Source organism: Ambystoma mexicanum, chromosome 13, assembly GCF_040938575.1.
Source record: "Ambystoma mexicanum isolate Mex_15411 chromosome 13, UKY_AmexF1_1, whole genome shotgun sequence".
NCBI classification, from domain to species: domain Eukaryota; kingdom Metazoa; phylum Chordata; class Amphibia; order Caudata; family Ambystomatidae; genus Ambystoma; species Ambystoma mexicanum.
This window is the reverse complement of record NC_090938.1, coordinates 357,782,243-357,802,972: the sequence shown is the minus strand read 5'-3', so window position 1 is coordinate 357,802,972 and position 20,730 is coordinate 357,782,243. Positions and strand designations below refer to the sequence as shown.

The following is a 20,730-nucleotide window of genomic DNA, read 5'->3' as shown; positions in this document are numbered from 1 at the left end:
TCATATACCTGGAGATCTACCTAGGTAAAACCCATGGTTTCTTTGCACTTTCTGTTGTTGGCTGTGAGCAAGCAGCAGGTGGCCTTGTAGCTCAGTGGCAGAGCACTGGTCTCGTAAACCAGGGGTCATGAGTTCAAACCTCATCAGGGCCTCGGGCGGATTATTTTCAAAAAGCACGGGGAAGAGAAGCCAGAGTTGCACCATCTACAGAGAACCTTTTATGACGGGATGCATCCTCATAATTGAAGTCTTCCACAGAAGGAGTGAAATAGAGTTCGAGAGGAAGGCCTAATGTTTTCAGGCAAAGACTGACAAAAACCTTGCAATGTCGCATGTAGCTGCTTTGGTGAAAAGACTGTTCAAGTTCACAATGCAACGGAGGGGTGTTCCCCATCTCCATACAATCATCTCTTTGATAATGTAAACGTGCCAGGCGTGTTGAAAGACAAAGACAGACACAACCGCACATACCAGTTGAAGAAAGACAGCCAGCAAACACATTTGTATAGAGGTAAGCAAGCCTCAATTAGAGATGTGAGTCCCTCCGTTTCTGCGGGAGTCCACAAGTTTAATAAAAAATGAACACATATCTTTCATGTTCTAATGATTACCAATCTTTCTGATTAGCTCTGCATAGCTCCAATGGCTATGTGTGTGTGTGTGTGTGTATGTGCCCGTGTGTGTAGGGGAAGGGGTCGGTAGATGTGTTCACGCAGAGCAAGTTGCATACATCGCCAACAGCCATTCTCTCCTGCTCCTGTGCATCCAGTTCGGAAGCGAACCCACCCAATTGTTCTATATGCCTGCTACCCTGACCGCATTCACACATCATTGGCTATTAGTATGCAGCTTGTGGGCGCTGTCAATGGGATATAAGCACCATTCCCCATGTCTGCAATACCTAGACCAGATTCTGAGGTATGATGAGCAGGGGTCCAGGCACTTCGCCTGACGAACGGCGGGCTTAGCCCTGCCGTACCTAGCCCTGAGGGGCCTAACTGGGCATGGCCCTGTGTAAGGTAGGGTGAGCAGGGGACCACTTGCAACTAACCTTCGGCACCAATCAGGCATGGAGAGGTCTGTGCAAATGCCCAGCCCTTTAGCAATCTCGATCTGCAAAACCTTCAACTCCTAATTCTCATGGCTCCCAGAAGCCCTAGCCCATATGCAAATGAGGCGAGTTCCTATCAGCATCCTTGTTCTGCTTGATTTTATCAAAGTGACTGCCTGATTAGTGAAAGGGTATTTATTCTCAGAGGTTTGCTTCAAAGGCGATAATGCAGTAAATAGACAACATTATTCTTTGTAAGTTGATATTGTCTCCTGGATCCTACTCCAGTAACCCTTTTTCTACCTTTACAAATGTCTTCCGTAAGTGGTGCTCAGCAGAAAATGGAGTATAATAACAGTTGACATTTTTTATTTTCTGTTCTATTTTCAAAAACCCTCCGTAGCTGTATTTAAAGCGCAAACACCCCATAAATAACTTGCAATGAGTATTCCATGTCTAAAAGGCAGAGGAGCTGTCATACAACATTAACTGACAATCAAGGAAACCTTGAGGTGAACCAAAAAATGTCCAGAACATTTATTGGTTGAATAATTCAGTTTTGAGGTGAATTAGTAAAAAGTCCCAAAGTTGCTCCAGGTGAGGCTTGAACTCACAACCTCGGCATTGCTCACTGCATGTACTGCTGTATAAGTACCGGGCGGCTGTGTTTTGGTTTTCGACATGAAACTACACCCACAAACACACACACAAGTGTACAAAAGCACCCACAAGCTCTGGCATTGTCTTTTTAGCTGACACCAAATTATGGGTGCCTTGTAGTGCCCATATTGTGCCACTGGAGCTTACCTTTTAGCCTGATATACACTTTGCCACTGATGTTCAGCCAATGGTGCAGTCAAATGTCCCTTCTACATTTTTGTCATGCTGCAGGCAGTGCCACTGGAGCCAGCATGATGCTCTTCCTCATATTCAACACGTGTCAATTGAAACACCTCCCAATGTCATCTTGGCGATGCCTATAAACACCCCAGGACTTTGATGAATTTTTCTCAACAGCAAGTGAGGCAGTTTTCCTGCAAACGGCTGGATGTACCTCAACAAGGAACGCATTGTGGTTCTATTTTGAAGATGTTTGTGTTATTACCTGTAAAGACTTGAATGCCTAACATAATCCCTGTAGACGAGGTGGCCGAGTGGTTAAGGCGATGGACTGCTAATCTGCTGTACACGCGTGGTTTCGAATCCCACCTTTGTCGATTTTAGCTTTTGAAATCTTTTTTAAACATCTGCATTGCTCTAAGCACCATTGCCATTGGCTTTCAAAGAACATACAGACAAAAGTGAAAATATGCATGTTAGTTGATTAAGAAGGACACAAACAAGGTTGTCGTGTTACTGGCAGGAATGCAATCTGCTGTGCTTGACTACCCTTTGAGCCAGAATCCGGATAGAAATTTAAAAAAGCAAAGGTAATATCCATATTGTCTCTCTGCTGCCATGTACATGTTTTTTTCAACTTTCACGCATCACATCTCCTCATTAGTCACCCTAAAATTGCGCGGAATACGCACAAATTAGCTGCTCCTCAAAAAATCGGCCAGAAAAAAACAGGTCAAATCACAATCATATACATACATTCTCACACACCCTTCAAATATGTCTACCCAGTAAACATCATGTTGTGTGCTCGTTGTGTTGCTGTTATGCGTCATAACCTGAGGGGCACTGTAGCTCAGTGGCAGAGCACTGGTCTTGTAAACCAGGGGTCGTGAGTTCGATCCTCATCAGGGCCTCCAAATGGTAATTTTCTTGAACATTGTTGAATAGGAACTGATATTGCACATTGTACCTGTGCAACCTTTTACCAATGGATTCGGGCCTATAACAAAGCCACAAGCGCAAGGTGTCTGAATAGTCTGTGGGGAAGGTCGGCTTTCTGGACCTAATTTCTTCAAGAAAAAGACCTTGATAATCTTGTGATGACAGATGCAGATGATCACGGTGAAGCCCTTACTCTATTGAACAGTACAGCGGTTCTGGGTTGCACGCCTTTCTCTATTTTCAGGGACGTTGATGTGGCAAAATTTAATTGGAAAAGGGTTATTGCCATCACTCACTATTTAAATTCAATGACATCACAGGAAGCAGCAGCATCTGAACTTTGATCTTGGCTGGAAACGTTGAATGATGCCAAACACTGGGAAACTGGAGCTTGCGTTATGCTGGTTTTACTACTAATGGTGTGCCATACGGAAGCTCAAGCACCTTCCTCTGGATTAGTGTTGTGAACCCTCCAGGAGCTCTTGTTATATTTTTCTGAACTTCAACTTGATGTGTTTATCTATCAATGGCCGGGTAAGGAAGAACGAGTCAACGATCTTGTTTCTACTATGACAAACATGATCTAATTTTCACTGACTTTGCACCACCATTGTTTTATCTCTTCTTTAAGCATGGGACTCGAGCACCGTTCCCAAACAGACGAGGTGGCCGAGTGGTTAAGGCGATGGACTGCTAATCCATTGTGCTCTGCACGCGTGGGTTCGAATCCCACCTTCGTCGTATTTTTTCTTTATAGTCTGCATTTAAACATAGACCAAAGTCTTTCAACCTCCCTGTGAAAGACAGGAATGAGTACAGATATGGAAATAGAGATGTAAAAATAAGTTCATTGGTGCAGGCGGAGAATGAAATTAGTCAAAGACTTTCCTCGTAGGTTTCCATTCTTTACTATTATAGGAGCCAAAATCAGCGCAGTTAGTAAATTCCCAAGCTTACATCCCAAATTCTTTTTTCTTTTAGTTGTCTGCCTTTTACATGTTCCTTTTGCCATCATTCTGACCTGCTATCTAAACTCATGAACCTGTTCAGCATCCTACTCAATACATACATACCCGTAAAAGTACATACTCAAACGCATACCGACAATGTATCACCAACATAAGCACACACGCTTTCGCAAATCAAATGTATGATGACGTACTGAACACATGCAGAGATATACAGCCATTTTTACACAACCAGAAATTCATATACCTGGAGATCTACCTAGGTAAAACCCATGGTTTCTTTGCACTTTCTGTTGTTGGCTGTGAACAAGCAGCAGGTGGCCTTGTAGCTCAGTGGCAGAGCACTGGTCTCGTAAACCAGGGGTCATGAGTTCAAGCCTCATCAGGGCCTCGGGCGGATTATTTTCAAAAAGCACGGGGAAGAGAAGCCAGAGTTGCACCATCTACAGAGAACCTTTTATGACGGGATGCATCCTCATAATTGAAGTCTTCCACAGAAGGAGTGAAATAGAGTTCGAGAGGAAGGCCTAATGTTTTCAGGCAAAGACTGACAAAAACCTTGCAATGTCGCATGTAGCTGCTTTGGTGAAAAGACTGTTCAAGTTCACAATGCAACGGAGGGGTGTTCCCCATCTCCATACAATCATCTCTTTGATAATGTAAACGTGCCAGGCGTGTTGAAAGACAAAGACAGACACAACCGCACATACCAGTTGAAGAAAGACAGCCAGCAAACACATTTGTATAGAGGTAAGCAAGCCTCAATTAGAGATGTGAGTCCCTCCGTTTCTGCGGGAGTCCACAAGTTTAATAAAAAATGAACACATATCTTTCATGTTCTAATGATTACCAATCTTTCTGATTAGCTCTGCATAGCTCCAATGGCTATGTGTGTGTGTGTGTGTGTATGTGCCCGTGTGTGTAGGGGAAGGGGTCGGTAGATGTGTTCACGCAGAGCAAGTTGCATACATCGCCAACAGCCATTCTCTCCTGCTCCTGTGCATCCAGTTCGGAAGCGAACCCACCCAATTGTTCTATATGTCTGCTACCCTGACCGCATTCACACATCATTGGCTATTAGTATGCAGCTTGTGGGCGCTGTCAATGGGATATAAGCACCATTCCCCATGTCTGCAATAGCTAGACCAGATTCTGAGGTATGATGAGCAGGGGTCCAGGCACTTCGCCTGACGAACGCCGGGCTTAGCCCTGCCGGGCCTAGCCCTGAGGGGCCTAACTGGGCATGGCCCTGTTTAAGGTAGGGTGAGCAGGGGACCACTTGCAACTAACCTTCGGCACCAATCAGGCATGGAGAGGTCTGTGCAAATGCCCAGCCCTTTAGCAATCTCGATCTGCAAAACCTTCAACTCCTAATTCTCATGGCTCCCAGAAGCCCTAGCCCATATGCAAATGAGGCGAGTTCCTATCAGCATCCTTGTTCTGCTTGATTTTATCAAAGTGACTGCCTGATTAGTGAAAGGGTATTTATTCTCAGAGGTTTGCTTCAAAGGCGATAATGCAGTAAATAGACAACATTATTCTTTGTAAGTTGATATTGTCTCCTGGATCCTACTCCAGTAACCCTTTTTCTACCTTTACAAATGTCTTCCGTAAGTGGTGCTCAGCAGAAAATGGAGTATAATAACAGTTGACATTTTTTATTTTCTGTTCTATTTTCAAAAACCCTCCGTAGCTGTATTTAAAGCGCAAACACCCCATAAATAACTTGCAATGAGTATTCCATGTCTAAAAGGCAGAGGAGCTGTCATACAACATTAACTGACAATCAAGGAAACCTTGAGGTGAACCAAAAAATGTCCAGAACATTTATTGGTTGAATAATTCAGTTTTGAGGTGAATTAGTAAAAAGTCCCAAAGTTGCTCCAGGTGAGGCTTGAACTCACAACCTCGGCATTGCTCACTGCATGTACTGCTGTATAAGTACCACGCGCTAACCGATTGCGCCACTGGAGCGGCTGTGTTTTGGTTTTCGACATGAAACTACACCCCCAAACACACACACAAGTGTACAAAAGCACCCACAAGCTCTGGCATTGTCTTTTTAGCTGACACCAAATTATGGGTGCCTTGTAGTGCCCATATTGTGCCACTGGAGCTTACCTTTTAGCCTGACATACACTTTGCCACTGATGTTCAGCCAATGGTGCAGTCAAATGTCCCTTCTACATTTTTGTCATGCTGCAGGCAGTGCCACTGGAGCCAGCATGATGCTCTTCCTCATATTCAACACGTGTCAATTGAAACACCTCCCAATGTCATCTTGGCGATGCCTATAAACACCCCAGGACTTTGATGAATTTTTCTCAACAGCAAGTGAGGCAGTTTTCCTGCAAACGGCTGGATGTACCTCAACAAGGAACGCATTGTGGTTCTATTTTGAAGATGTTTGTGTTATTACCTGTAAAGACTTGAATGCCTAACATAATCCCTGTAGACGAGGTGGCCGAGTGGTTAAGGCGATGGACTGCTAATCTGCTGTACACGCGTGGTTTCGAATCCCACCTTTGTCGATTTTAGCTTTTGAAATCTTTTTTAAACATCTGCATTGCTCTAAGCACCATTGCCATTGGCTTTCAAAGAACATACAGACAAAAGTGAAAATATGCATGTTAGTTGATTAAGAAGGACACAAACAAGGTTGTCGTGTTACTGGCAGGAATGCAATCTGCTGTGCTTGACTACCCTTTGAGCCAGAATCCGGATAGAAATTTAAAAAAGCAAAGGTAATATCCATATTGTCTCTCTGCTGCCATGTACATGTTTTTTTCAACTTTCACGCATCACATCTCCTCATTAGTCACCCTAAAATTGCGCGGAATACGCACAAATTAGCTGCTCCTCAAAAAATCGGCCAGAAAAAAACAGGTCAAATCACAATCATATACATACATTCTCACACACCCTTCAAATATGTCTACCCAGTAAACATCATGTTGTGTGCTCGTTGTGTTGCTGTTATGCGTCATAACCTGAGGGGCACTGTAGCTCAGTGGCAGAGCACTGGTCTTGTAAACCAGGGGTCGTGAGTTCGATCCTCATCAGGGCCTCCAAATGGTAATTTTCTTGAACATTGTTGAATAGGAACTGATATTGCACATTGTACCTGTGCAACCTTTTACCAATGGATTCGGGCCTAAAACAAAGCCACAAGCGCAAGGTGTCTGAATAGTCTGTGGGGAAGGTCGGCTTTCTGGACCTAATTTCTTCAAGAAAAAGACCTTGATAATCTTGTGATGACAGATGCAGATGATCACGGTGAAGCCCTTACTCTATTGAACAGTACAGCGGTTCTGGGTTGCACGCCTTTCTCTATTTTCAGGGACGTTGATGTGGCAAAATTTAATTGGAAAAGGGTTATTGCCATCACTCACTATTTAAATTCAATGACATCACAGGAAGCAGCAGCATCTGAACTTTGATCTTGGCTGGAAACGTTGAATGATGCCAAACACTGGGAAACTGGAGCTTGCGTTATGCTGGTTTTACTACTAATGGTGTGCCATACGGAAGCTCAAGCACCTTCCTCTGGATTAGTGTTGTGAACCCTCCAGGAGCTCTTGTTATATTTTTCTGAACTTCAACTTGATGTGTTTATCTATCAATGGCCGGGTAAGGAAGAACGAGTCAACGATCTTGTTTCTACTATGACAAACATGATCTATTTTTCACTGACTTTGCACCACCATTGTTTTATCTCTTCTTTAAGCATGGGACTCGAGCACCGTTCCCAAACAGACGAGGTGGCCGAGTGGTTAAGGCGATGGACTGCTAATCCATTGTGCTCTGCACGCGTGGGTTCGAATCCCACCTTCGTCGTATTTTTTCTTTATAGTCTGCATTTAAACATAGACCAAAGTCTTTCAACCTCCCTGTGAAAGACAGGAATGAGTACAGATATGGAAATAGAGATGTAAAAATAAGTTCATTGGTGCAGGCGGAGAATGAAATTAGTCAAAGACTTTCCTCGTAGGTTTCCATTCTTTACTATTATAGGAGCCAAAATCAGCGCAGTTAGTAAATTCCCAAGCTTACATCCCAAATTCTTTTTTCTTTTAGTTGTCTGCCTTTTACATGTTCCTTTTGCCATCATTCTGACCTGCTATCTAAACTCATGAACCTGTTCAGCATCCTACTCAATACATACATACCCGTAAAAGTACATACTCAAACGCATACCGACAATGTATCACCAACATAAGCACACACGCTTTCGCAAATCAGATGTATGATGACGTACTGAACACATGCAGAGATATACAGCCATTTTTACACAACCAGAAATTCATATACCTGGAGATCTACCTAGGTAAAACCCATGGTTTCTTTGCACTTTCTGTTGTTGGCTGTGAGCAAGCAGCAGGTGGCCTTGTAGCTCAGTGGCAGAGCACTGGTCTCGTAAACCAGGGGTCATGAGTTCAAACCTCATCAGGGCCTCGGGCGGATTATTTTCAAAAAGCACGGGGAAGAGAAGCCAGAGTTGCACCATCTACAGAGAACCTTTTATGACGGGATGCATCCTCATAATTGAAGTCTTCCACAGAAGGAGTGAAATAGAGTTCGAGAGGAAGGCCTAATGTTTTCAGGCAAAGACTGACAAAAACCTTGCAATGTCGCATGTAGCTGCTTTGGTGAAAAGACTGTTCAAGTTCACAATGCAACGGAGGGGTGTTCCCCATCTCCATACAATCATCTCTTTGATAATGTAAACGTGCCAGGCGTGTTGAAAGACAAAGACAGACACAACCGCACATACCAGTTGAAGAAAGACAGCCAGCAAACACATTTGTATAGAGGTAAGCAAGCCTCAATTAGAGATGTGAGTCCCTCCGTTTCTGCGGGAGTCCACAAGTTTAATAAAAAATGAACACATATCTTTCATGTTCTAATGATTACCAATCTTTCTGATTAGCTCTGCATAGCTCCAATGGCTATGTGTGTGTGTGTGTGTGTATGTGCCCGTGTGTGTAGGGGAAGGGGTCGGTAGATGTGTTCACGCAGAGCAAGTTGCATACATCGCCAACAGCCATTCTCTCCTGCTCCTGTGCATCCAGTTCGGAAGCGAACCCACCCAATTGTTCTATATGTCTGCTACCCTGACCGCATTCACACATCATTGGCTATTAGTATGCAGCTTGTGGGCGCTGTCAATGGGATATAAGCACCATTCCCCATGTCTGCAATAGCTAGACCAGATTCTGAGGTATGATGAGCAGGGGTCCAGGCACTTCGCCTGACGAACGCCGGGCTTAGCCCTGCCGGGCCTAGCCCTGAGGGGCCTAACTGGGCATGGCCCTGTGTAAGGTAGGGTGAGCAGGGGACCACTTGCAACTAACCTTCGGCACCAATCAGGCATGGAGAGGTCTGTGCAAATGCCCAGCCCTTTAGCAATCTCGATCTGCAAAACCTTCAACTCCTAATTCTCATGGCTCCCAGAAGCCCTAGCCCATATGCAAATGAGGCGAGTTCCTATCAGCATCCTTGTTCTGCTTGATTTTATCAAAGTGACTGCCTGATTAGTGAAAGGGTATTTATTCTCAGAGGTTTGCTTCAAAGGCGATAATGCAGTAAATAGACAACATTATTCTTTGTAAGTTGATATTGTCTCCTGGATCCTACTCCAGTAACCCTTTTTCTACCTTTACAAATGTCTTCCGTAAGTGGTGCTCAGCAGAAAATGGAGTATAATAACAGTTGACATTTTTTATTTTCTGTTCTATTTTCAAAAACCCTCCGTAGCTGTATTTAAAGCGCAAACACCCCATAAATAACTTGCAATGAGTATTCCATGTCTAAAAGGCAGAGGAGCTGTCATACAACATTAACTGACAATCAAGGAAACCTTGAGGTGAACCAAAAAATGTCCAGAACATTTATTGGTTGAATAATTCAGTTTTGAGGTGAATTAGTAAAAAGTCCCAAAGTTGCTCCAGGTGAGGCTTGGACTCACAACCTCGGCATTGCTCACTGCATGTACTGCTGTATAAGTACCACGCGCTAACCGATTGCGCCACTGGAGCGGCTGTGTTTTGGTTTTCGACATGAAACTACACCCACAAACACACACACAAGTGTACAAAAGCACCCACAAGCTCTGGCATTGTCTTTTTAGCTGACACCAAATTATGGGTGCCTTGTAGTGCCCATATTGTGCCACTGGAGCTTACCTTTTAGCCTGATATACACTTTGCCACTGATGTTCAGCCAATGGTGCAGTCAAATGTCCCTTCTACATTTTTGTCATGCTGCAGGCAGTGCCACTGGAGCCAGCATGATGCTCTTCCTCATATTCAACACGTGTCAATTGAAACACCTCCCAATGTCATCTTGGCGATGCCTATAAACACCCCAGGACTTTGATGAATTTTTCTCAACAGCAAGTGAGGCAGTTTTCCTGCAAACGGCTGGATGTACCTCAACAAGGAACGCATTGTGGTTCTATTTTGAAGATGTTTGTGTTATTACCTGTAAAGACTTGAATGCCTAACATAATCCCTGTAGACGAGGTGGCCGAGTGGTTAAGGCGATGGACTGCTAATCTGCTGTACACGCGTGGGTTCGAATCCCACCTTTGTCGATTTTAGCTTTTGAAATCTTTTTTAAACATCTGCATTGCTCTAAGCACCATTGCCATTGGCTTTCAAAGAACATACAGACAAAAGTGAAAATATGCATGTTAGTTGATTAAGAAGGACACAAACAAGGTTGTCGTGTTACTGGCAGGAATGCAATCTGCTGTGCTTGACTACCCTTTGAGCCAGAATCCGGATAGAAATTTAAAAAAGCAAAGGTAATATCCATATTGTCTCTCTGCTGCCATGTACATGTTTTTTTCAACTTTCACGCATCACATCTCCTCATTAGTCACCCTAAAATTGCGCGGAATACGCACAAATTAGCTGCTCCTCAAAAAATCGGCCAGAAAAAAACAGGTCAAATCACAATCATATACATACATTCTCACACACCCTTCAAATATGTCTACCCAGTAAACATCATGTTGTGTGCTCGTTGTGTTGCTGTTATGCGTCATAACCTGAGGGGCACTGTAGCTCAGTGGCAGAGCACTGGTCTTGTAAACCAGGGGTCGTGAGTTCGATCCTCATCAGGGCCTCCAAATGGTAATTTTCTTGAACATTGTTGAATAGGAACTGATATTGCACATTGTACCTGTGCAACCTTTTACCAATGGATTCGGGCCTAAAACAAAGCCACAAGCGCAAGGTGTCTGAATAGTCTGTGGGGAAGGTCGGCTTTCTGGACCTAATTTCTTCAAGAAAAAGACCTTGATAATCTTGTGATGACAGATGCAGATGATCACGGTGAAGCCCTTACTCTATTGAACAGTACAGTGGTTCTGGGTTGCACGCCTTTCTCTATTTTCAGGGACGTTGATGTGGCAAAATTTAATTGGAAAAGGGTTATTGCCATCACTCACTATTTAAATTCAATGACATCACAGGAAGCAGCAGCATCTGAACTTTGATCTTGGCTGGAAACGTTGAATGATGCCAAACACTGGGAAACTGGAGCTTGCGTTATGCTGGTTTTACTACTAATGGTGTGCCATACGGAAGCTCAAGCACCTTCCTCTGGATTAGTGTTGTGAACCCTCCAGGAGCTCTTGTTATATTTTTCTGAACTTCAACTTGATGTGTTTATCTATCAATGGCCGGGTAAGGAAGAACGAGTCAACGATCTTGTTTCTACTATGACAAACATGATCTATTTTTCACTGACTTTGCACCACCATTGTTTTATCTCTTCTTTAAGCATGGGACTCGAGCACCGTTCCCAAACAGACGAGGTGGCCGAGTGGTTAAGGCGATGGACTGCTAATCCATTGTGCTCTGCACGCGTGGGTTCGAATCCCACCTTCGTCGTATTTTTTCTTTATAGTCTGCATTTAAACATAGATCAAAGTCTTTCAACCTCCCTGTGAAAGACAGGAATGAGTACAGATATGGAAATATAGATGTAAAAATAAGTTCATTGGTGCAGGCGGAGAATGAAATTAGTCAAAGACTTTCCTCGTAGGTTTCCATTCTTTACTATTATAGGAGCCAAAATCAGCGCAGTTAGTAAATTCCCAAGCTTACATCCCAAATTCTTTTTTCTTTTTGTTGTCTGCCTTTTACATGTTCCTTTTGCCATCATTCTGACCTGCTATCTAAACTCATGAACCTGTTCAGCATCCTACTCAATACATACATACCCGTAAAAGTACATACTCAAACGCATACCGACAATGTATCACCAACATAAGCACACACGCTTTCGCAAATCAGATGTATGATGACGTACTGAACACATGCAGAGATATACAGCCATTTTTACACAACCAGAAATTCATATACCTGGAGATCTACCTAGGTAAAACCCATGGTTTCTTTGCACTTTCTGTTGTTGGCTGTGAGCAAGCAGCAGGTGGCCTTGTAGCTCAGTGGCAGAGCACTGGTCTCGTAAACCAGGGGTCATGAGTTCAAACCTCATCAGGGCCTCGGGCGGATTATTTTCAAAAAGCACGGGCAAGAGAAGCCAGAGTTGCACCATCTACAGAGAACCTTTTATGACAGGATGCATCCTCATAATTGAAGTCTTCCACAGAAGGAGTGAAATAGAGTTCGAGAGGAAGGCCTAATGTTTTCAGGCAAAGACTGACAAAAACCTTGCAATGTCGCATGTAGCTGCTTTGGTGAAAAGACTGTTCAAGTTCACAATGCAACGGAGGGGTGTTCCCCATCTCCATACAATCATCTCTTTGATAATGTAAACGTGCCAGGCGTGTTGAAAGACAAAGACAGACACAACCGCACATACCAGTTGAAGAAAGACAGCCAACAAACACATTTGTATAGAGGTAAGCAAGCCTCAATTAGAGATGTGAGTCCCTCCGTTTCTGCGGGAGTCCACAAGTTTAATAAAAAATGAACACATATCTTTCATGTTCTAATGATTACCAATCTTTCTGATTAGCTCTGCATAGCTCCAATGGCTATGTGTGTGTGTGTGTGTGTATGTGCCCGTGTGTATAGGGGAAGGGGTCGGTAGATGTGTTCACGCAGAGCAAGTTGCATACATCGCCAACAGCCATTCTCTCCTGCTCCTGTGCATCCAGTTCGGAAGCGAACCCACCCAATTGTTCTATATGTCTGCTACCCTGACCGCATTCACACATCATTGGCTATTAGTATGCAGCTTGTGGGCGCTGTCAATGGGATATAAGCACCATTCCCCATGTCTGCAATAGCTAGACCAGATTCTGAGGTATGATGAGCAGGGGTCCAGGCACTTAGCCTGACGAACGCCGGGCTTAGCCCTGCCGGGCCTAGCCCTGAGGGGCCTAACTGGGCATGGCCCTGTGTAAGGTAGGGTGAGCAGGGGACCACTTGCAACTAACCTTCGGCACCAATCAGGCATGGAGAGGTCTGTGCAAATGCCCAGCCCTTTAGCAATCTCGATCTGCAAAACCTTCAACTCCTAATTCTCATGGCTCCCAGAAGCCCTAGCCCATATGCAAATGAGGCGAGTTCCTATCAGCATCCTTGTTCTGCTTGATTTTATCAAAGTGACTGCCTGATTAGTGAAAGGGTATTTATTCTCAGAGGTTTGCTTCAAAGGCGATAATGCAGTAAATAGACAACATTATTCGTTGTAAGTTGATATTGTCTCCTGGATCCTACTCCAGTAACCCTTTTTCTACCTTTACAAATGTCTTCCGTAAGTGGTGCTCAGCAGAAAATGGAGTATAATAACAGTTGACATTTTTTATTTTCTGTTCTATTTTCAAAAACCCTCCGTAGCTGTATTTAAAGCGCAAACACCCCATAAATAACTTGCAATGAGTATTCCATGTCTAAAAGGCAGAGGAGCTGTCATACAACATTAACTGACAATCAAGGAAACCTTGAGGTGAACCAAAAATTGTCCAGAACATTTATTGGTTCAATAATTCAGTTTTGAGGTGAATTAGTAAAAAGTTCCAAAGTTGCTCCAGGTGAGGCTTGAACTCACAACCTCAGCATTGCTCACTGCATGTACTGCTGTATAAGTACCGCGCGCTAACCGATTGCGCCACTGGAGCTGCTGTGTTTTGGTTTTCGACATGAAACTACACCCACAAACACACACACAAGTGTACAAAAGCACCCACAAGCTCTGCCATTGTCTTTTTAGCTGACACCAAATTATGGGTGCCTTGTAGTGCCCATATTGTGCCACTGGAGCTTACCTTTTAGCCTGATATACACTTTGCCACTGATGTTCAGCCAATGGTGCAGTCAAATGTCCCTTCTACATTTTTGTCATGCTGCAGGCAGTGCCACTGGAGCCAGCATGATGCTCTTCCTCATATTCAACACGTGTCAATTGAAACACCTCCCAATGTCATCTTGGCGATGCCTATAAACACCCCGGGACTTTGATGAATTTTTCTCAACAGCAAGTGAGGCAGTTTTCCTGCAAACGGCTGGATGTACCTCAACAAGGAACGCATTGTGGTTCTATTTTGAAGATGTTTGTGTTATTACCTGTAAAGACTTGAATGCCTAACATAATCCCTGTAGACGAGGTGGCCGAGTGGTTAAGGCGATGGACTGCTAATCTGCTGTACACGCGTGGTTTCGAATCCCACCTTCGTCGGTTTTAACTTTTGAAATCTTTTTTAAACATCTGCATTGCTCTAAGCACCATTGCCATTGGCTTTCAAAGAACATACAGACAAAAGTGAAAATATGCATGTTAGTTGATTAAGAAGGACACAAACAAGGTTGTCGTGTTACTGGCAGGAATGCAATCTGCTGTGCTTGACTACCCTTTGAGCCAGAATCCGGATAGAAATTTAAAAAAGCAAAGGTAATATCCATATTGTCTCTCTGCTGCCATGTACATGTTTTTTCAACTTTCACGCATCACATCTCCTCATTAGTCACCCTAAAATTGCGCAGAATACGCACAAATTAGCTGCTCCTCAAAAAATCGGCCAGAAAAAAACAGGTCAAATCACAATCATATACATACATTCTCACACACCCTTCAAATATGTCTACCCAGTAAACATCATGTTGTGTGCTCGTTGTGTTGCTGTTATACGTGGTAACCTGAGGGGCTCTGTAGCTCAGTGGCAGAGCACTGGTCTTGTAAACTAGGGGTCGTGAGTTCGATCCTCATCAGGGCCTCCAAATGGTAATTTTCTTGAACATTGTTGAATAGGAACTGATATTGTACCTGTGCAACCTTTTACCAATGGATTCGGGCCTATAACAAAGCCACAAGCGCAAGGTGTCTGAATAGTCTGTGGGGAAGGTCGGCTTTCTGGACCTAATTTCTTCAAGAAAAAGACCTTGATAATCTTGTGATGACAGATGCAGATGATCACGGTGAAGCCCTTACTCTATTGAACAGTACAGCGGTTCTGGGTTGCACGCCTTTCTCTATTTTCAGGGACGTTGATGTGGCAAAATTTAATTGGAAAAGGGTTATTGCCATCACTCACTATTTAAATTCAATGACATCACAGGAAGCAGCAGCATCTGAACTTTGATCTTGGCTGGAAACGTTGAATGCTGCCAAACACTGGGAAACTGGAGCTTGCGTTATGCTGGTTTTACTACTAATGGTGTGCCATACGGAAGCTCAAGCACCTTCCTCTGGATTAGTGTTGTGAACCCTCCAGGAGCTCTTGTTATATTTTTCTGAACTTCAACTTGATGTGTTTATCTATCAATGGCCGGGTAAGGAAGAACGAGTCAACGATCTTGTTTCTACTATGACAAACATGATCTATTTTTCACTGACTTTGCACCACCATTGTTTTATCTCTTCTTTAAGCATGGGACTCGAGCACCGTTCCCAAACAGACGAGGTGGCCGAGTGGTTAAGGCGATGGACTGCTAATCCATTGTGCTCTGCACGCGTGGGTTCGAATCCCACCTTCGTCGTATTTTTTCTTTATAGTCTGCATTTAAACATAGACCAAAGTCTTTCAACCTCCCTGTGAAAGACAGGAATGAGTACAGATATGGAAATAGAGATGTAAAAATAAGTTCATTGGTGCAGGCGGAGAATGAAATTAGTCAAAGACTTTCCTCGTAGGTTTCCATTCTTTACTATTATAGGAGCCAAAATCAGCGCAGTTAGTAAATTCCCAAGCTTACATCCCAAATTCTTTTTTCTTTTAGTTGTCTGCCTTTTACATGTTCCTTTTGCCATCATTCTGACCTGCTATCTAAACTCATGAACCTGTTCAGCATCCTACTCAATACATACATACCCGTAAAAGTACATACTCAAACGCATACCGACAATGTATCACCAACATAAGCACACACGCTTTTGCAAATCAGATGTATGATGACGTACTGAACACATGCAGAGATATACAGCCATTTTTACACAACCAGAAATTCATATACCTGGAGATCTACCTAGGTAAAACCCATGGTTTCTTTGCACTTTCTGTTGTTGGCTGTGAGCAAGCAGCAGGTGGCCTTGTAGCTCAGTGGCAGAGCACTGGTCTCGTAAACCAGGGGTCATGAGTTCAAACCTCATCAGGGCCTCGGGAGGATTATTTTCAAAAAGCACGGGGAAGAGAAGCCAGAGTTGCACCATCTACAGAGAACCTTTTATGACGGGATGCATCCTCATAATTGAAGTCTTCCACAGAAGGAGTGAAATAGAGTTCGAGAGGAAGGCCTAATGTTTTCAGGCAAAGACTGACAAAAACCTTGCAATGTCGCATGTAGCTGCTTTGGTGAAAAGACTGTTCAAGTTCACAATGCAACGGAGGGGTGTTCCCCATCTCCATACAATCATCTCTTTGATAATGTAAACGTGCCAGGCGTGTTGAAAGACAAAGACAGACACAACCGCACATACCAGTTGAAGAAAGACAGCCAGCAAACACATTTGTATAGAGGTAAGCAAGCCTCAATTAGAGATGTGAGTCCCTCCGTTTCTGCGGGAGTCCACAAGTTTAATAAAAAATGAACACATATCTTTCATGTTCTAATGATTACCAATCTTTCTGATTAGCTCTGCATAGCTCCAATGGCTATGTGTGTGTGTGTGTGTGTATGTGCCCGTGTGTGTAGGGGAAGGGGTCGGTAGATGTGTTCACGCAGAGCAAGTTGCATACATCGCCAACAGCCATTCTCTCCTGCTCCTGTGCATCCAGTTCGGAAGCGAACCCACCCAATTGTTCTATATGTCTGCTACCCTGACCGCATTCACACATCATTGGCTATTAGTATGCAGCTTGTGGGCGCTGTCAATGGGATATAAGCACCATTCCCCATGTCTGCAATAGCTAGACCAGATTCTGAGGTATGATGAGCAGGGGTCCAGGCACTTCGCCTGACAAACGCCGGGCTTAGCCCTGCCGGGCCTAGCCCTGAGGGGCCTAACTGGGCATGGCCCTGTGTAAGGTAGGGTGAGCAGGGGACCACTTGCAACTAACCTTCGGCACCAATCAGGCATGGAGAGGTCTGTGCAAATGCCCAGCCCTTTAGCAATCTCGATCTGCAAAACCTTCAACTCCTAATTCTCATGGCTCCCAGAAGCCCTAGCCCATATGCAAATGAGGCGAGTTCCTATCAGCATCCTTGTTCTGCTTGATTTTATCAAAGTGACTGCCTGATTAGTGAAAGGGTATTTATTCTCAGAGGTTTGCTTCAAAGGCGATAATGCAGTAAATAGACAACATTATTCTTTGTAAGTTGATATTGTCTCCTGGATCCTACTCCAGTTACCCTTTTTCTACCTTTACAAATGTCTTCCGTAAGTGGTGCTCAGCAGAAAATGGAGTATAATAACAGTTGACATTTTTTATTTTCTGTTCTATTTTCAAAAACCCTCCGTAGCTGTATTTAAAGCGCAAACGCCCCATAAATAACTTGCAATGAGTATTCCATGTCTAAAAGGCAGAGGAGCTGTCATACAACATTAACTGACAATCAAGGAAACCTTGAGGTGAACCAAAAAATGTCCAGAACATTTATTGGTTCAATAATTCAGTTTTGAGGTGAATTAGTAAAAAGTTCCAAAGTTGCTCCAGGTGAGGCTTGAACTCACAACCTCGGCATTGCTCACTGCATGTACTGCTGTATAAGTACCGCGCGCTAACCGATTGCGCCACTGGAGCTGCTGTGTTTTGGTTTTCGACATGAAACTACACCCACAAACACACACACAAGTGTACAAAAGCACCCACAAGCTCTGGCATTGTCTTTTTAGCTGACACCAAATTATGGGTGCCTTGTAGTGCCCATATTGTGCCACTGGAGCTTACCTTTTAGCCTGATATACACTTTGCCACTGATGTTCAGCCAATGGTGCAGTCAAATGTCCCTTCTAAATTTTTGTCATGCTGCAGGCAGTGCCACTGGAGCCAGCATGATGCTCTTCCTCATATTCAACACGTGTCAATTGAAACACCTCCCAATGTCATCTTGGCGATGCCTATAAACACCCCAGGACTTTGATGAATTTTTCTCAACAGCAAGTGAGGCAGTTTTCCTGCAAACGGCTGGATGTACCTCAACAAGGAACGCATTGTGGTTCTATTTTGAAGATGTTTGTGTTATTACCTGTAAAGACTTGAATGCCTAACATAATCCCTGTAGACGAGGTGGCCGAGTGGTTAAGGCGATGGACTGCTAATCTGCTGTACACGCGTGGTTTCGAATCCCACCTTTGTCGATTTTAACTTTTGAAATCTTTTTTAAACATCTGCATTGCTCTAAGCACCATTGCCATTGGCTTTCAAAGAACATACAGACAAAAGTGAAAATATGCATGTTAGTTGATTAAGAAGGACACAAACAAGGTTGTCGTGTTACTGGCAGGGATGCAATCTGCTGTGCTTGACTACCCTTTGAGCCAGAATCCGGATAGAAATTTAAAAAAGCAAAGGTAATATCCATATTGTCTCTCTGCTGCCATGTACATGTTTTTTTCAACTTTCACGCATCACATCTCCTCATTAGTCACCCTAAAATTGCGCGGAATACGCACAAATTAGCTGCTCCTCAAAAAATCGGCCAGAAAAAAACAGGTCAAATCACAATCATATACATACATTCTCACACACCCTTCAAATATGTCTACCCAGTAAACATCATGTTGTGTGCTCGTTGTGTTGCTGTTATGGGTCATAACCGGTAGCTCAGTGGCAGAGCACTGGTCTTGTAAACCAGGGGTCGTGAGTTCGATCCTCATCAGGGCCTCCAAATGGTAATTTTCTTGAACATTGTTGAATAGGAACTGATATTGCACATTGCACCTGTGCAACCTTTTACCAATGGATTCGGGCCTATAACAAAGCCACAAGCGCAAGGTGTCTGAATAGTCTGTGGGGAAGGTCGGCTTTCTGGACCTAATTTCTTCAAGAAAAAGACCTTGATAATCTTGTGATGACAGATGCAGATGATCACGGTGAAGCCCTTACTCTATTGAACAGTACAGCGGTTCTGGGTTGCACGCCTTTCTCTATTTTCAGGGACGTTGATGTGGCAAAATTTAATTGGAAAAGGGTTATTGCCATCACTCACTATTTAAATTCAATGACATCACAGGAAGCAGCAGCATCTGAACTTTGATCTTGGCTGGAAACGTTGAATGATGCCAAACACTGGGAAACTGGAGCTTGCGTTATGCTGGTTTTACTACTAATGGTGTGCCATACGGAAGCTCAAGCACCTTCCTCTGGATTAGTGTTGTGAACCCTCCAGGAGCTCTTGTTATATTTTTCTGAACTTCAACTTGATGTGTTTATCTATCAATGGCCGGGTAAGGAAGAACGAGTCAACGATCTTGTTTCTACTATGACAAACATGATCTATTTTTCACTGACTTTGCACCACCATTGTTTTATCTCTTCTTTAAGAATGGGACTCGAGCACCGTTCCCAAACAGACGAGGTGGCCGAGTGGTTAAGGCGATGGACTGCTAATCCATTGTGCTCTGCACGCGTGGGTTCGAATCCCACCTTCGTCGTATTTTTTCTTTATAGTCTGCATTTAAACATAGACCAAAGTCTTTCAACCTCCCTGTGAAAGACAGGAATGAGTACAGATATGGAAATAGAGATGTAAAAATAAGTTCATTGGTGCAGGCGGAGAATGAAATTAGTCAAAGACTTTCCTCGTAGGTTTCCATTCTTTACTATTATAGGAGCCAAAATCAGCGCAGTTAGTAAATTCCCAAACTTACATCCCAAATTCTTTTTTCTTTTAGTTGTCTGCCTTTTACATGTTCCTTTTGCCATCATTCTGACCTGCTATCTAAACTCATGAACCTGTTCAGCATCCTACTCAATACATACATACCCGCAAAAGTACATACTCAAACGCATACCGACAATGTATCACCAACATAAGCACACACGCTTTCGCAAATCAGATGTATGATGACGTACTGAACACATGCAGAGATATACAGCCATTTTTACACAACCAGAAATTCATATACCTGGAGATCTACCTAGGTGAAACCCATGGTTTCTTTGCACTTTCTGTTGTTGGCTGTGAGCAAGCAGCAGGTGGCCTTGTAGCTCAGTGGCAGAGCACTGGTCTCGTAAACCAGGGGTCATGAGTTCAAACCTCATCAGGGCCTCGGGCGGATTATTTTCAAAAAGCACGGGGAAGAGAAGCCAGAGTTGCACCATCTACAGAGAACCTTTTATGACGGGATGCATCCTCATAATTGAAGTCTTCCACAGAAGGAGTGAAATAGAGTTCGAGAGGAAGGCCTAATGTTTTCAGGCAAAGACTGACAAAAACCTTGCAATGTCGCATGTAGCTGCTTTGGTGAAAAGACTGTTCAAGTTCACAATGCAACGGAGGGGTGTTCCCCATCTCCATACAATCATCTCTTTGATAATGTAAACGTGCCAGGCGTGTTGAAAGACAAAGA

General features: G+C 43.6%; 22 non-coding genes across 22 annotated transcripts; 18 read left to right on the top strand and 4 right to left on the bottom strand.

The window, feature by feature from the left end:
• The first annotated feature begins 80 nt into the window (after positions 1-80).
• On the top strand, positions 81-152 carry TRNAT-CGU (transfer RNA threonine (anticodon CGU)). Its single transcript has one exon. It is a non-coding gene; the product is annotated as a tRNA-Thr (tRNA).
• A 2,581-nt stretch (positions 153-2,733) lies between these two features.
• On the top strand, positions 2,734-2,805 carry TRNAT-UGU (transfer RNA threonine (anticodon UGU)). Its single transcript has one exon. It is a non-coding gene; the product is annotated as a tRNA-Thr (tRNA).
• Positions 2,806-3,492: 687 nt separating this feature from the next.
• On the top strand, positions 3,493-3,574 carry TRNAS-GCU (transfer RNA serine (anticodon GCU)). Its single transcript has one exon. It is a non-coding gene; the product is annotated as a tRNA-Ser (tRNA).
• Positions 3,575-4,120: 546 nt separating this feature from the next.
• Positions 4,121-4,192, top strand: TRNAT-CGU (transfer RNA threonine (anticodon CGU)). The gene has a single exon. It is a non-coding gene; the product is annotated as a tRNA-Thr (tRNA).
• A 1,488-nt stretch (positions 4,193-5,680) lies between these two features.
• TRNAI-UAU (transfer RNA isoleucine (anticodon UAU)) lies at positions 5,681-5,775 on the bottom strand. Its single transcript has 2 exons — positions 5,738-5,775; positions 5,681-5,716 (listed from the first exon to the last, which is right to left on the bottom strand). It is a non-coding gene; the product is annotated as a tRNA-Ile (tRNA).
• A 1,022-nt stretch (positions 5,776-6,797) lies between these two features.
• On the top strand, positions 6,798-6,869 carry TRNAT-UGU (transfer RNA threonine (anticodon UGU)). Its single transcript has one exon. It is a non-coding gene; the product is annotated as a tRNA-Thr (tRNA).
• A 687-nt stretch (positions 6,870-7,556) lies between these two features.
• TRNAS-GCU (transfer RNA serine (anticodon GCU)) lies at positions 7,557-7,638 on the top strand. Its single transcript has one exon. It is a non-coding gene; the product is annotated as a tRNA-Ser (tRNA).
• A 546-nt stretch (positions 7,639-8,184) lies between these two features.
• On the top strand, positions 8,185-8,256 carry TRNAT-CGU (transfer RNA threonine (anticodon CGU)). Its single transcript has one exon. It is a non-coding gene; the product is annotated as a tRNA-Thr (tRNA).
• Positions 8,257-9,744: 1,488 nt separating this feature from the next.
• TRNAI-UAU (transfer RNA isoleucine (anticodon UAU)) lies at positions 9,745-9,839 on the bottom strand. The gene is made up of 2 exons: positions 9,802-9,839; positions 9,745-9,780 (listed from the first exon to the last, which is right to left on the bottom strand). It is a non-coding gene; the product is annotated as a tRNA-Ile (tRNA).
• A 480-nt stretch (positions 9,840-10,319) lies between these two features.
• Positions 10,320-10,396, top strand: TRNAS-GCU (transfer RNA serine (anticodon GCU)). The gene has a single exon. It is a non-coding gene; the product is annotated as a tRNA-Ser (tRNA).
• A 465-nt stretch (positions 10,397-10,861) lies between these two features.
• Positions 10,862-10,933, top strand: TRNAT-UGU (transfer RNA threonine (anticodon UGU)). The gene has a single exon. It is a non-coding gene; the product is annotated as a tRNA-Thr (tRNA).
• A 687-nt stretch (positions 10,934-11,620) lies between these two features.
• TRNAS-GCU (transfer RNA serine (anticodon GCU)) lies at positions 11,621-11,702 on the top strand. The gene has a single exon. It is a non-coding gene; the product is annotated as a tRNA-Ser (tRNA).
• A 546-nt stretch (positions 11,703-12,248) lies between these two features.
• TRNAT-CGU (transfer RNA threonine (anticodon CGU)) lies at positions 12,249-12,320 on the top strand. Its single transcript has one exon. It is a non-coding gene; the product is annotated as a tRNA-Thr (tRNA).
• A 1,488-nt stretch (positions 12,321-13,808) lies between these two features.
• TRNAI-UAU (transfer RNA isoleucine (anticodon UAU)) lies at positions 13,809-13,903 on the bottom strand. The gene is made up of 2 exons: positions 13,866-13,903; positions 13,809-13,844 (listed from the first exon to the last, which is right to left on the bottom strand). It is a non-coding gene; the product is annotated as a tRNA-Ile (tRNA).
• A 480-nt stretch (positions 13,904-14,383) lies between these two features.
• On the top strand, positions 14,384-14,460 carry TRNAS-GCU (transfer RNA serine (anticodon GCU)). Its single transcript has one exon. It is a non-coding gene; the product is annotated as a tRNA-Ser (tRNA).
• Positions 14,461-14,924: 464 nt separating this feature from the next.
• Positions 14,925-14,996, top strand: TRNAT-UGU (transfer RNA threonine (anticodon UGU)). The gene has a single exon. It is a non-coding gene; the product is annotated as a tRNA-Thr (tRNA).
• Positions 14,997-15,676: 680 nt separating this feature from the next.
• On the top strand, positions 15,677-15,758 carry TRNAS-GCU (transfer RNA serine (anticodon GCU)). The gene has a single exon. It is a non-coding gene; the product is annotated as a tRNA-Ser (tRNA).
• Positions 15,759-16,304: 546 nt separating this feature from the next.
• Positions 16,305-16,376, top strand: TRNAT-CGU (transfer RNA threonine (anticodon CGU)). Its single transcript has one exon. It is a non-coding gene; the product is annotated as a tRNA-Thr (tRNA).
• A 1,488-nt stretch (positions 16,377-17,864) lies between these two features.
• On the bottom strand, positions 17,865-17,959 carry TRNAI-UAU (transfer RNA isoleucine (anticodon UAU)). The gene is made up of 2 exons: positions 17,922-17,959; positions 17,865-17,900 (listed from the first exon to the last, which is right to left on the bottom strand). It is a non-coding gene; the product is annotated as a tRNA-Ile (tRNA).
• A 1,017-nt stretch (positions 17,960-18,976) lies between these two features.
• Positions 18,977-19,043, top strand: TRNAT-UGU (transfer RNA threonine (anticodon UGU)). Its single transcript has one exon. It is a non-coding gene; the product is annotated as a tRNA-Thr (tRNA).
• Positions 19,044-19,730: 687 nt separating this feature from the next.
• Positions 19,731-19,812, top strand: TRNAS-GCU (transfer RNA serine (anticodon GCU)). Its single transcript has one exon. It is a non-coding gene; the product is annotated as a tRNA-Ser (tRNA).
• Positions 19,813-20,358: 546 nt separating this feature from the next.
• Positions 20,359-20,430, top strand: TRNAT-CGU (transfer RNA threonine (anticodon CGU)). Its single transcript has one exon. It is a non-coding gene; the product is annotated as a tRNA-Thr (tRNA).
• Positions 20,431-20,730: the final 300 nt, after the last annotated feature.